The sequence below is a fragment of the Lithobates pipiens genome, unplaced genomic scaffold (assembly GCF_037356315.1).
Source record: "Lithobates pipiens isolate NorthernLeopardFrog02 unplaced genomic scaffold, aLitPip1_a1.2 Scaffold_25, whole genome shotgun sequence".
NCBI classification, from domain to species: domain Eukaryota; kingdom Metazoa; phylum Chordata; class Amphibia; order Anura; family Ranidae; genus Lithobates; species Lithobates pipiens.
In genome coordinates this window covers 101,654,425-101,666,340 of record NW_027507787.1, presented here as the reverse complement: position 1 = coordinate 101,666,340, position 11,916 = coordinate 101,654,425, and the positions used below count along the sequence as shown (strand labels likewise).

General features: G+C 41.0%; 1 long non-coding RNA gene across 1 annotated transcript in view; it reads left to right on the top strand.

The window, feature by feature from the left end:
* Positions 1-1,911: 1,911 nt before the first annotated feature.
* LOC143930462 (uncharacterized) overlaps positions 1,912-11,916 on the top strand; it is a 33,017-nt gene continuing 23,012 nt past the window's right edge. The window contains exon 1 of the long non-coding RNA XR_013262774.1: positions 1,912-2,033. This is a non-coding gene — a long non-coding RNA (uncharacterized LOC143930462). The remainder of the gene's footprint in view (positions 2,034-11,916) is intronic.

The window sequence follows — 11,916 nt, the reverse complement described above, 5'->3', positions numbered from 1 at the left end:
ACACATAGCGGAGGAGTCCGGCGAGAAGACCCCCGAAGACGGAAGACCCCCGGAGCTGTGCAATAAAATATTTTTTCCCCTGTGTTGTGTTTTTTTTTGTACTTTATTTCACAGGTGAATGGGTAGGGGTACATTGTACCCCATACTCATTCACATAGGGTGGGGGGCCGGTATCCGGGGGCCCCCTTCTTAAAGGGGGCTCCCGGATTCCGATAAGCCCCCCGCCCGCAGACCCCGACAACCAACGGCCAGGGTTGTCGGGAAGAGGCCCTTGTCCTCATCAACATGGGGACAAGGTGCTTTGGGGTGGGGGGGCCGCGCGGCCCCCCCTTCCCCAAGGCACCCCCCCATGTTGAGGGCACGCGGCCTGGTACGGCTCAGGAGGGGGGGCGCGCTCGCTCGCCCCCCTTTCCTGGCCGGCCGGGTAGCGTGCTCGGACAAGGGTCTGGTGTGGACTTTGGGGGAACCCCCACGCCGATTTTTTTCGGCGTTGGGGTTCCCCTTTAAGCCCATTCCAGGCGGCGGAGCCCGCGACGTCTCCTTCGCGGGCCCCGCCTACCTGTACACACGCTCGAAATGGGCGGACTTTCCGAGCGGGAACAGTCCGCTCATTTCGAAAGTACAGCGGACAAGCCCACACACGGGCGGACTGTTCGCTCAAACACAGTTTCAGCGGACAGTTTTTCGGAATTTCTGAAAGACTTTGTCCGTCCAACTGTCCGCTGAAACTGTCCGCTGAAAGCCCACACACGAGCGGACTGTCCGCCCAAACACTGTTCAGCGGACAGGGTTGGGCGAACAGTCCGCCCGTGTGTACGCGGCCTTACACTGATAGGTGGCACTGATTGGCACCACTGGTGGGCATTGATAGGTGGTATTATGGGCAATGGCAGGGGGTACTGATTGGTACAGGTGAGGTGCCTGTGTTCCTTCCTCTTTGGGACCGATGTCCCTTTAACATAAGGCAGCGATGGGCTTTTTTTTCTCCTCATGATTACCGAGCTTTTGTTTACATCATGTGATCAGCTGTCATTGGCTGACAGCTGATCACATGGTAAAGGGCCGAGACCGGCCCCTTACTCGGATCTGTGATTACCTGAGTCTCAGTGAGCGTGCACAGGGGAGTATGTCCTATGACAACCTCCCGGAAATTGAGGTCCGCGCTGTAGCTGTCATTCGGCTATGGCGTGGACCTCAAGTGTTTAAAAGACATTAGATGTGGGGGCTGTATCAGTTTTCTTTTCTGTTGCTTTTTCACTTTGTTTTCACCTGGTGATCTGGCCAGTAACACACCTCCTGTATTCGTGAGACACAGCTCTGGATGAATTAGAACAGTAGGCACAGAAGACAGATGCATTGTCAGTCTGGGGAGGAGGGTAGTGTTACATGTATTAGCAGATTTGGATGTACTAATAAATTGAAGCCAGACCCCACTTTTTTAAGCAGTTATAGCAAACAGTTTTTTACCTTTTGGTAAAGGTATTGCATGAATATATAAAATCTGATAATTCCAATAGCCATTGCCAGTGTTAAGCTGTTTGTCTCATTCATATAAAGCAATACATTCTGCTGGAGAGCTCAAGTTTGTGAAAAACAACAGACTTGCTGGCTGGGTCACCAGAAGGAAATAAAAGAAAGAAAGCCAAAAAAAGGAAACAAATGTAACCATCACATCTAAGACTAGTTAAGCTGCAATATATCAAATGTTTGCTTTTGGGTTTAATATTGCTTTAAAGAGGACAATGTAACATGTAAACCCACAGGGGCTACAGATGATATTGTATGCATTAATATACAGATGTTTTTTTTTATGTCTGAGTAGTCTTTGCATTACTGTCACTTCTGATTGTGTTACTAAATATCTCACTGCCTACATTCTGTCACCCGCCTCTGCCTCTCAAAACTTGCTCAGGCGTGGCCTTGCCTTCAAACCCACAGGAAGTATATTAAAATAAATGTTAGCAGAAGACTGAAATCATTTTCGGTGAAGAAACCATCAAAGCTGGAGTAACAAGTGCTTCTCACAACCAGTGGTCAGTACATTGTATTTGTCGATTATGCATCTGTTCTCTCTTTAGAGCTGTGTCCATGGGCCTTTTATTCAACTCTTGAGCCCTTTTTTGTAAAATGTATTTTAAATGAATTAAAATTCACACAGAAGTAGATACAGATAGAATTAAAAAGGTATCAAACATTAGGTTTACACAATACATAACTAAAAAGGTATATATTCCACCTTTTTCAGTTGTATAAAATTGAGTATAGACAGATGAGCTGTAAAATATTTCCCATCATTCTCTAATGGGTGAGGATTTTACATTATCCAAACTTTGGCTATTAGTGACTTACACACGATTAGCATTGGGTTAATAATGCATGGTGTACAATTTTCTATGGGGATATAGAGTATAAACTCTTCCTTTTAAAAATATTTTTATATCTCTGATATGTATTAAAGCAGATATTCACAGAAATTATTAGGTTTATGGCATATAACCGTATGTTGCTGTATGCGCCTTAGTTGAACATCTTCAACATTCAGTACATAGTTACATAGTAGGTGAGGTTGAAAAAAGAGTCCAACCTATGTGTGTGTGATTATATGCCAGTATTACATTGTATATTCCTGTATGTTGTGGTAGTTCAGGTGCTTATCTAATAGTTTTGTTTAAACTATCGATGCTCCCCACTGAGACCACCACCTGTGGAAGTGAATTCCACATCATTGCCGCTCTTAAGCTCCGTACACACGATCGGACTTTACGACGGTTGGATGTCAGGTTGTTGGCAGAAAACCGACCGTATGTACACTCCATCGAACAATTGTTGTCGGACTTTCCGCCAACAAATGTTGGCTAGCATGTTTTCAAATTTTCCACCAACAAATGTGTGTTATCGGATTTTCACAAGTCCGTCAGACAAAAGTCTAAAGTACACACACGCATGCTCGGAAGCAGAAACGGTCAGTCTTGTAAACTAGTGTTTGTTATGTAGAATTAATATTTGTGACGTGACAAATTATGAAATCTCCAAATGAAGCGCATAATTATCTTCTTCTTTAATGGGATAATATTGAAACTACTTTGCTGGTGATACTGATGGAGTTATTGCAAACACAACACTTTTTTGTTCTAGTGATATCAAGAATAATATTATTATGTTTTTTTTTTATTTGTTCGAGTTACCACAACACCATTATCCCATAGTTTATAAGATCAAAGATACAACTATGTTGGTGTCCCTTGTCAATTTTACATTGTATTTTTTTTTAAATGTAACTGCCTACTCCCAAACTGTCATTTGAAGTAAAACACATAGCCAAGTATTATTCTGCACAATTTTTTTTCATTGTGCATAACAAAAAAAAATAGACATGCCATCTGCCAATAGAACTTAATCAAAAAGTGCCTTCTATGCATCCAAAAATATAGAAAATATACCAAATCAAATCATTATTCAACCAAAATAATAATGTCAAAGCAATAAAGCCAAGGTCAATAATAAATAACATGTTATCTCCGATTCCGCAACAAATCTGGTTGACGAATGGGCATTCAGAAACTAACTGAAAAGCACAAAATGAAAAGCGCGAACTGAAAGGCACTAAATGAAAAATGCGAAAAGAAAAGCACGAATCAACACTCACCAAACTTCTACTCACATGAAATTAGCAGAAGGAGCCCAAAGAGTGGCGCTAAAGAGCTGAAAAGCCACATAGTACGTCACTATGTTCGTAATTGTTGGCCAACATTTGTGTGGCCGTGTGTATGTAAGACAAGTTTGAGCCAACACCCTTCGGACAAAATTCCTGTGTTTTGTTGGCCAACAATCCGATCATGTGTATGAGGCATTACAGTAGAGAACCCTCTATGCAGTTTAAGGTTAAAACTCTTTTCTTCTAATTTTAATAAGTGGCCACGTGTCTTATTAAACGCCCTTCCGCAGAAAAGTTTTATCCCTATTGTAAGGTCACCAGCATGGTACTTATAAATCGAAATCATATCCCCTCTCAAGTTTCTCTTCTCCAGAGAGAATAAGTTCAGTGCTCGCAACCTTTCGTTATAGGTAGTATAATCAGGACTGAATTTAGATATCTCTATGGGTGTTGGACACCAACTGTGAAGGATCATGTACTGTAGTTTTTGAAATATTTTTGTAGTCTGAAATTTTATAAAGGTATGGTTGTGATAACTTTTTTTTTTTTTTTTTTAAGGTGTTATTCTGTAAACTAATTAATGCTCACCATTTCTGCCATATGTCTAAATTCATGTCTAATGGACATAATAGTACTATTTTGAAGTTAGTTATCGTTTTGTGTGATTTATTATAGGATTTCTTTGCACTGCTCAGAGCTTAAACCAAAAGAAGGAGCACCGGACCAAAACATACCCACTCCCCCATCAGGGATATGCAAGAGAAATACAAATACAAAAATCCCAAAAAATATATATTAAAACATTTATAAATATTGGAAATAAAATGATGGCAGAGAGCATATTATGAACAAGACCAAAACATGTCTTGCATAGAAGTACCAAAATAATTTGTGAGCTGAATAAGTAATGATATAATGGTCTAATCCTGTCACATCCTGTTAGAATTTTCTCTGATTCACCTGTTGGTGTGGATTCTTGCCATAAACTGGGAGACAGATTGGAGGGAAGGCACAAACCCCTTATCCACCATAGGCAGAAAAAGGAAGAAACAATGCAGAGCTGTGCTGTGAATTGACCAGCTCTCTGCTAATCTATTTATAGACCAAACCCTGATACAGAATTCAGCCTGGTTTTATCAGAGTTGTCAGAAGATATCATGCAGAAGAAAACCACGGAACTGAGGGCGTTGAAGAGAGATAAGAAAACACTGCAGAAATTTCATTAATCGGGTTTACATCAATTTTAAGGATGTTTTGGACTCTTATCTGAATTTGGTCTGGTGCTCCTTTTTGTTTAAGCTCTAGTTAATGTTCCTGGGTGCATATTGAAGTGTATCCCTGCTTGCATATGTAAGCCACCTAACCACAGCCAATTAGCTTTTTGAATGTTATCGTTCTCTTTACTATCCTGTATTGAAACCCCAAATCCTCTTGCATGCATCTCTTTGAACCTCTTTACACTGCTAGCAGCAAGATTAAAATAGATCCTACAGGGATATTATAAAACAGAACAGTGTCAGATGCTTATTTATTCTCCTTTCTGCCCAAATGCACCCCAATGAATATAACGTATTTATCGGCGTATAACACACACCCCACGTTTAGAAGGGAAATTTAAGGAAAAAAACTTTTAGGAGGGAAGTTTAAGGGAAAAAAACGTACATTTAAATGCCCATCAATGCAGCCTTATCAGTGTCCATCTGCAGCCTTGCCCATCATTGCAGAATGATCAGTGTCCATCTGCAGCCTTGCCCAGTGTCATTTCAGCATTATTGTTTAAAATTACCGCTGCCGAGATACACAGATCCGGATGTCCTGTGTACTTGGCTCCTCTCGCAGTCCCGCCCAGTTGGGTAAGAATTCTGGTTTCTGTACTGCCATCAGCTAGGACCGCATACTTTTTTGCTACTACGAATTCCATTATAGTACCAATAAATGGTAATGGCCTACGCATCAATGTTTAGACAAGTAAGTAATTATTGTCCTTGGAAGCCAATAAAGGATAGGTGCATTTTTATTTATTTTTATTATACAATTAAAAATCATCCAATGATCTAACTTCACAAAATATTTCATAATGGATTCTCTGGTGAGATCTTTCTACTTGCAGTACTATTTCAGAAAGCTTTTTCCCCTCTAGAGAAACATTCTGATTTCAAATGCATATTTACAAGATCAAGAATCCAAAAAGCCAGCACTCAATTCAAATTCACTTTAATCTTTATTAAACATGTGAATAAAAAAAAAAATGGGTGCTGGCCTAATAAGGACTGTATGCACCTTTAAGGGAGTGTTGCTGTACACCGTACACTAGGTGAGCTGTTCAGTGAGACTGGTATGCATCATCACAAGATCAAATAACAACATCGATAAGAAAAAAAGGATAATACAAAAATCAAAAAATTCGTTTAGCATAATGGTGTGGTTAAAAAAGGAAATTTGTGTTTATCCAACCACATCCTTCAGGTTTGTAGAGTCATTGAATATGTGGACATTTATAATTACATGACTTTCACATAACCCATATTCTAGGCTTGTTTGAGCTTACCCACATATAAAATGGAGCGAAGAATAGGGAGGGGCATACAGCTTCTTTTACCACTAATCCTGGGAGTATTATAGTAATCAAATTAGACTCTCTATGGCTCTTCTGCCATTACATTTCTAATCTTTCCCTCAAAAATAAAAATATGTACTAACCATGGTGCTGTCAGAAACCATGAATCAGACTGAGACAGAAGTACAGTTAAATCTCACTAGTTTAATAATAATAAAAAAAGGTAAACAGTGAATGTAGTCAAAACATAGCCAGAGTTCAGGATTCGATATGGATAGTCAGACAAGCCAAAATCTCAGGGAGCCAGAGATGAGTGCAGTAGAACGGCAAGCAGACGGAAATCCAAGCAAGTCTTTAACAGGAACACAGGAGAGCAGATGTTGAGATGTGACCAAAGTGAAGGCAGAGATCATCTGGGCTGGACAGCTTAAGTAGGCCGGACTGACAAGAAGGATATCAACAGGTGAATCACTGTGGAGAGATAGGAGCTGGCAATTAGCCGACAGCAGAGCGGCCAGCCCAGAGAAGGAAGGGCTGAGCCCAGCCATGACAGGTGCATGCCCAAAGCTGTGTACAATCCCAAGCAAAAGCTTGGAGCAGGAACAATGTAGCTCCTGTGTACATGGCTGGGAATTGTATCATCCCTGTTCAACCAGTGAAGAAGACTCCAGACCAAGAAGACGACCTAGAGAAGATGATGATATCTGCAAGGAGAAGAATGGACATTGCATTGCTGAAGGAGGGAACAATAGGAAGTAAATAAGCCACCCATGCTGTGTATACTTGCGTCTTATGACAAGAGCTCTGGGCACCAGCAGTGAATACAGTCCCACTTTAACCACTTCGCGCCCACGCTATAGCAAAAAGACAGCCACAGTGCGGACGCTAACTGCCGGGAGGGCGTCCCTGGACGTCCTCCTGTTTACTTTCCCTCTACGCGCCGCCACGGGCATGCATCAGGGAAGTTCTGTGTTGACGATGTCCCTTGGACATAGCCAATCACAGATCGTGCTAAATGGCCAATCACAGCGGCCATTTAGCACTCGATCGGCGTGTCCAATGAGAGGTGATCTCATATGTAAACATATGAGATCATCTCTCATCGCCGGCTCTCCCTCCTCACACAGAGACAGTGTGTGAGGAGGGAGAGCTTTCGTACTACCTGTCAGTACCATATGTCCCCAGTGCCACCTATCAGTGTCATCTGTCCCCAGTGCCACCTATCAGTGCCACCTGTCAGTGTCTCATAGTTTCATAGTTAGTAAGGTTGAATAAAGACACCAGTCCATCCAGTTCAACCTGAGTGAGTGTCTACAATTGTCCCTATCCCTGTACATTGCACACTTACATTTGTCCCTACCCTCAAGGAGCCCACAATACAAGGTCCCCACTCATATACTAGGGCCAATTTTTTTTGGACAGAAGCCAATTAGCCTACCTGCATGTCTTTGGAATGTGGGAGGAAACCAGAGTACCTGGAGGAAACCCACGCAGGCACAGGGAGAACATGCAAACTCCAGGCAGGTAGAGTCATGGTTGGGATTTAAACCAGTGACCCTTCTTACTGTTAGGTGAGAGTGCTAACCACTACACCACTGTGTCACGTGTCGTGGCACAGTGGTGTAGTGGTTAGCACTGTTGCCTAGCAGTAAAAAGGGTCGCTGGTTCAAATCCCAACCCTGACTCTACCTGCCTGGAGTTTGCATGTTCTCCCTGTGCCTGCATGGGTTTCAGCCGGGTACTCCGGTTTCCTCCCGCGCTCCAAAGACATGCAGGTAGGTTAATTGGCTTCTGTCCAAAATTGGCCCTAGTATATGAATGGGGACCTTGATTGTGGGCTCCTTGAGGGTAGGGACTGATGTGAGTGTGCAATATACAGGGATAGGGACAATTGTAGACACTCGCTCAGGTTGAACTGGATGGACTGGTGTCTTTATTCAACCTTACTAACTATGCAACTATGTGTCATTAGTGCCATCTGTCATCAGTGTCCCGTGTCATCAGTGCCACAAATTAGTTCCATCTGTCATCAATGTCACGTGTCATTAGTGCCATCTGTCATCAGTGTCACATGCCGTCAGTGCCACGTGTCATTGTCCTGGTGCTCCAGGGCTTCACAAGTGTAATAAGTAGTCAACAAGTTAGATGTGTAATTTCTGCTCCTAGAACACGTGATGGCGCTCCCTGCATGTTGGGCCTCTAAGTGGCTAGGCTGTGAAAAAGTCCCACACATGTGGTATTGTAGTACTCAGGAGGAGTAGCAGAATGTATTTTGGGACATCATTTGTGGTATACACATGTCATGTGAGAGAAATAACCTATTAAAATGACAATTTTGTGGAAAAAAAATCTTCATTTTGCAAAGAATTGTGGGAAAAAATTACAACACCGAAAACCTCACCATGCCTCTTACTAAATACCTTGGAATGTCTACTTTCCAAAAAGGGGTCATTTGTGAGGTATTTGTACTTTCCTGGCTTGTTCAGGTCACAAGAAATGAGATAGGCCACCAGTACATCAGGTGTGATCACTTTTTTTTATGATTTGCACCACAGCTTGTGGACTCTATAACTTTCACAAAGACCAAATAATATCCACTTATTTGGGTTATTTGTACCAAAGATATGTAGCAGGATAAATTTTGGCCAAAATTCATGAAAAAAAAAATCATTATTTGCAAAATTTTATCACAGAAACAAAGAAAAATTCTTTTTTTTTTTCAAAATTTTCGGCCTTTTCCATTTATAGCGCAAGAGGTGATCAAATACCAACAAATGAAAGCACTATTTGTATGAAAAAAGGACAAAAAATTAATTTGGGTAAAGTGTTACATGACTGAGTAATTGTCATTCAAAGTGTGAGAGCACTGAAAGCTGAAAATTGGTCTGGGCAGGAGGGGGGTTTAAGTGCCCAGTAGGCAAGTGGTTAAGAACAATATAAACACAATGGGGGTTATTTACGAAAGGCAAATCCACTTTGCACTGAAAGTGCACTTGGAAGTGCAGTCGCTCTAAATCTAAGATCTGAAATGAGTGCAAGCTAAAATGCTGTTTATTTTCCTTGCATGTCCCCCTCGGATCTGCAGTGACTTTACTTCCAAGTGCACTTGCAGTGCAAAGTGGATTTTCCTTTAGTAAATAACCCCCAAATCCCTGATGAAGTCACGTGATGTGACGTAATGCATAGGGAAGTAAATGGACTATGAGAAAACCGGAAGTGATGTAAAGGGGCACCTCTAATGCTGTGTAAAATTACAGATCTGCTGTTTTTAACTCTTGTCGTTGCAAGTACCCATTTGGCTGTTTAATAAACTAGTGAGTTTTTATATACTACACTATGGGAGATTCCTTTTTATCCCTTGTTTATACTCACTGTGAATGAACGGCCGTATGGACCGATTGGATGCGATCATTCATAATACACCATTTTGAGCGTTATCATCCTTTGTTGCTGGATCCAGGGGAGGCCCCAAACGGTGATCTCTGTGGCGTTTTTTTACCCATATTGTGGTAAGAATATAGAGAGCACTAAATGGAGCACAGGAAGATCGCGCATCGGAAACCACCTATTGAAGACTTTATTTTGATACTTTGTTACACATAAGCACTTTTTGCACCTTTTATTATTATTTTTCAGAGCTAATGGACTATTATACTGCTATTATCATCTGATTATATAGAATTGTTTATTTCATTACTCATATACTGGGAATAGCAATCATTAACCTTATATATAGGATTAGTTATTGCACTGCGTTTACGTATATTTACCCATACAGGATTACTAGTACATCATTGTTTATTGAAGCTGCACATAGTTATTTGGTTGCACAGTAATATTCACAGAGCAATATTTACACATTTATTTTAAGATATACACAGCTGTTAATAAGTTGCGCTGATCACTCTTTATATCAAACCAACCCCCAATGTGTATCAAAAATATAATCATAGTAAAAAATTTGGGACTTTTGAGGCATAGCATTTTAGTAAAAATATGTAACATTTTATTTAATTTCTTTAAGGTTAAACATGTAATAGCAGACTTATAATAAAATACAATTATAAACAGTTATTTCCAGCCACTGCAGTGATGTATATAATATAGGGGGTCATTTACGAAAGGCAAATCAATTTTGAGCTTCAAGTGCACTTGGAAGTGCAGTTATAAATCTAAGGGGTAAATCTGAAATGAGTAGAAGCTCTGCTGATTTTATCATCCAATCATGTGCAAGCTAAAATGCTGTTTATTTTCCTTGCACGTCCCCCTCAGATCTACAGCGACTTTACTTCCAAGTTCACTTGCAGTGCAAAGTGGATTTGCCTTTAGTAAATAATCCCCATAGTCTTTCCGCTCAACACGTTTCATGGACATGAAGGAGCTAACAGACTTTGGTTGCTGCCATCTAAATAGAGTGACAAAATCGATCTTAAATAATCATTTCAATATAGCACATTTCCATACATTATGCCATAGCACCTCCCTCAGGGACAGCAACGTGTACCCAAATATTCCTCGCAGTTCAGCTGTATATGGCATGGGGGTCCCAAAGGTTACTAAACAGGATATGACTTATACATACAGTAGATATACTTTAACCCCCCTAGCGGTAATCCCGAGTCTGGCTCGGGGTAGGAATATACTGACAGGAGCGGTAACCCCGAGCCAGACTCGGGATGGCTTCGCTCGATGCAGGGGAGGACACAGGGAGAGTTACTCACCTTGTCCCCTGGATCCAGCGATGTCCGCCGTGCTGTGTGATCGAGCTGTCCTGCGCTCGATTCACAGTGCCGAATGCCGCCGAGCTCCGTTCCCTGCGACGTTACGGCGCACGGGAGCGGAGAACGGCGGCAAATTCAAAAAAGTAAAAACACACAAAACACACACAGCACTGTAATCTTACAGATTACAGTGCTGTATTAAAAAATACACACCCCCTTTGTCCCTAGTGGTCTGTGCAGTGGCCTTCATGCACTTTTATATTATAAATACTGTTTTTTACTGCCTAGAATTTGTAGATTGTCCAAAGCAACCAAAAAGTGTCAATTTTTCATTGTTTTTGGATTTGATTACATTATTGAATAATTTTTATTATTCTTTATTATATTATAAACTTTATCTTCCCTGGGAAGACTGCTAGACTCTGGTTTGAACAGATTTAAGAGCGTTATTCCTAAGAATTACAGGACTACAAAATAAAAGCCAGATTTCCGTGCAAAATAATTGTACCACTTTCAGCACCTAATTCCAGACTCAATCATACCGCCAGGGAGGTTAAGACCCAACAGGGACAATAAGTAAATGCATCAAGGAGAGAGAAATTTAGGTCCAAAAACAGGATAATTATGAACAATTTAGCTCAACCTTTACCCCGGCATTTGAAAAATGTAACTTGCAAGTGTTTTGCTTTTAGGGTATGTGGTTTCGAGATTAATCAGCAGGGGAAACATCTACTACTCTGCATTTAGCACAGAGTCACATTATCTACACATACTGTAGGTTTTCTCTTTTGCAAATTCAAACTAGCCGTACTTCCCCTATCAGCCTCTAGGGACCACTGATAGATAACTTTTTCCACACCTTTAATTAATTAGAATTCACAAGTTGTTTAGTTACATAGGTTGAAAAATAACGACACCATCTAATTCAACCAATAGAAAAAGAACAAATAGAAAACCTACATATACAGAATTTTATACCCACA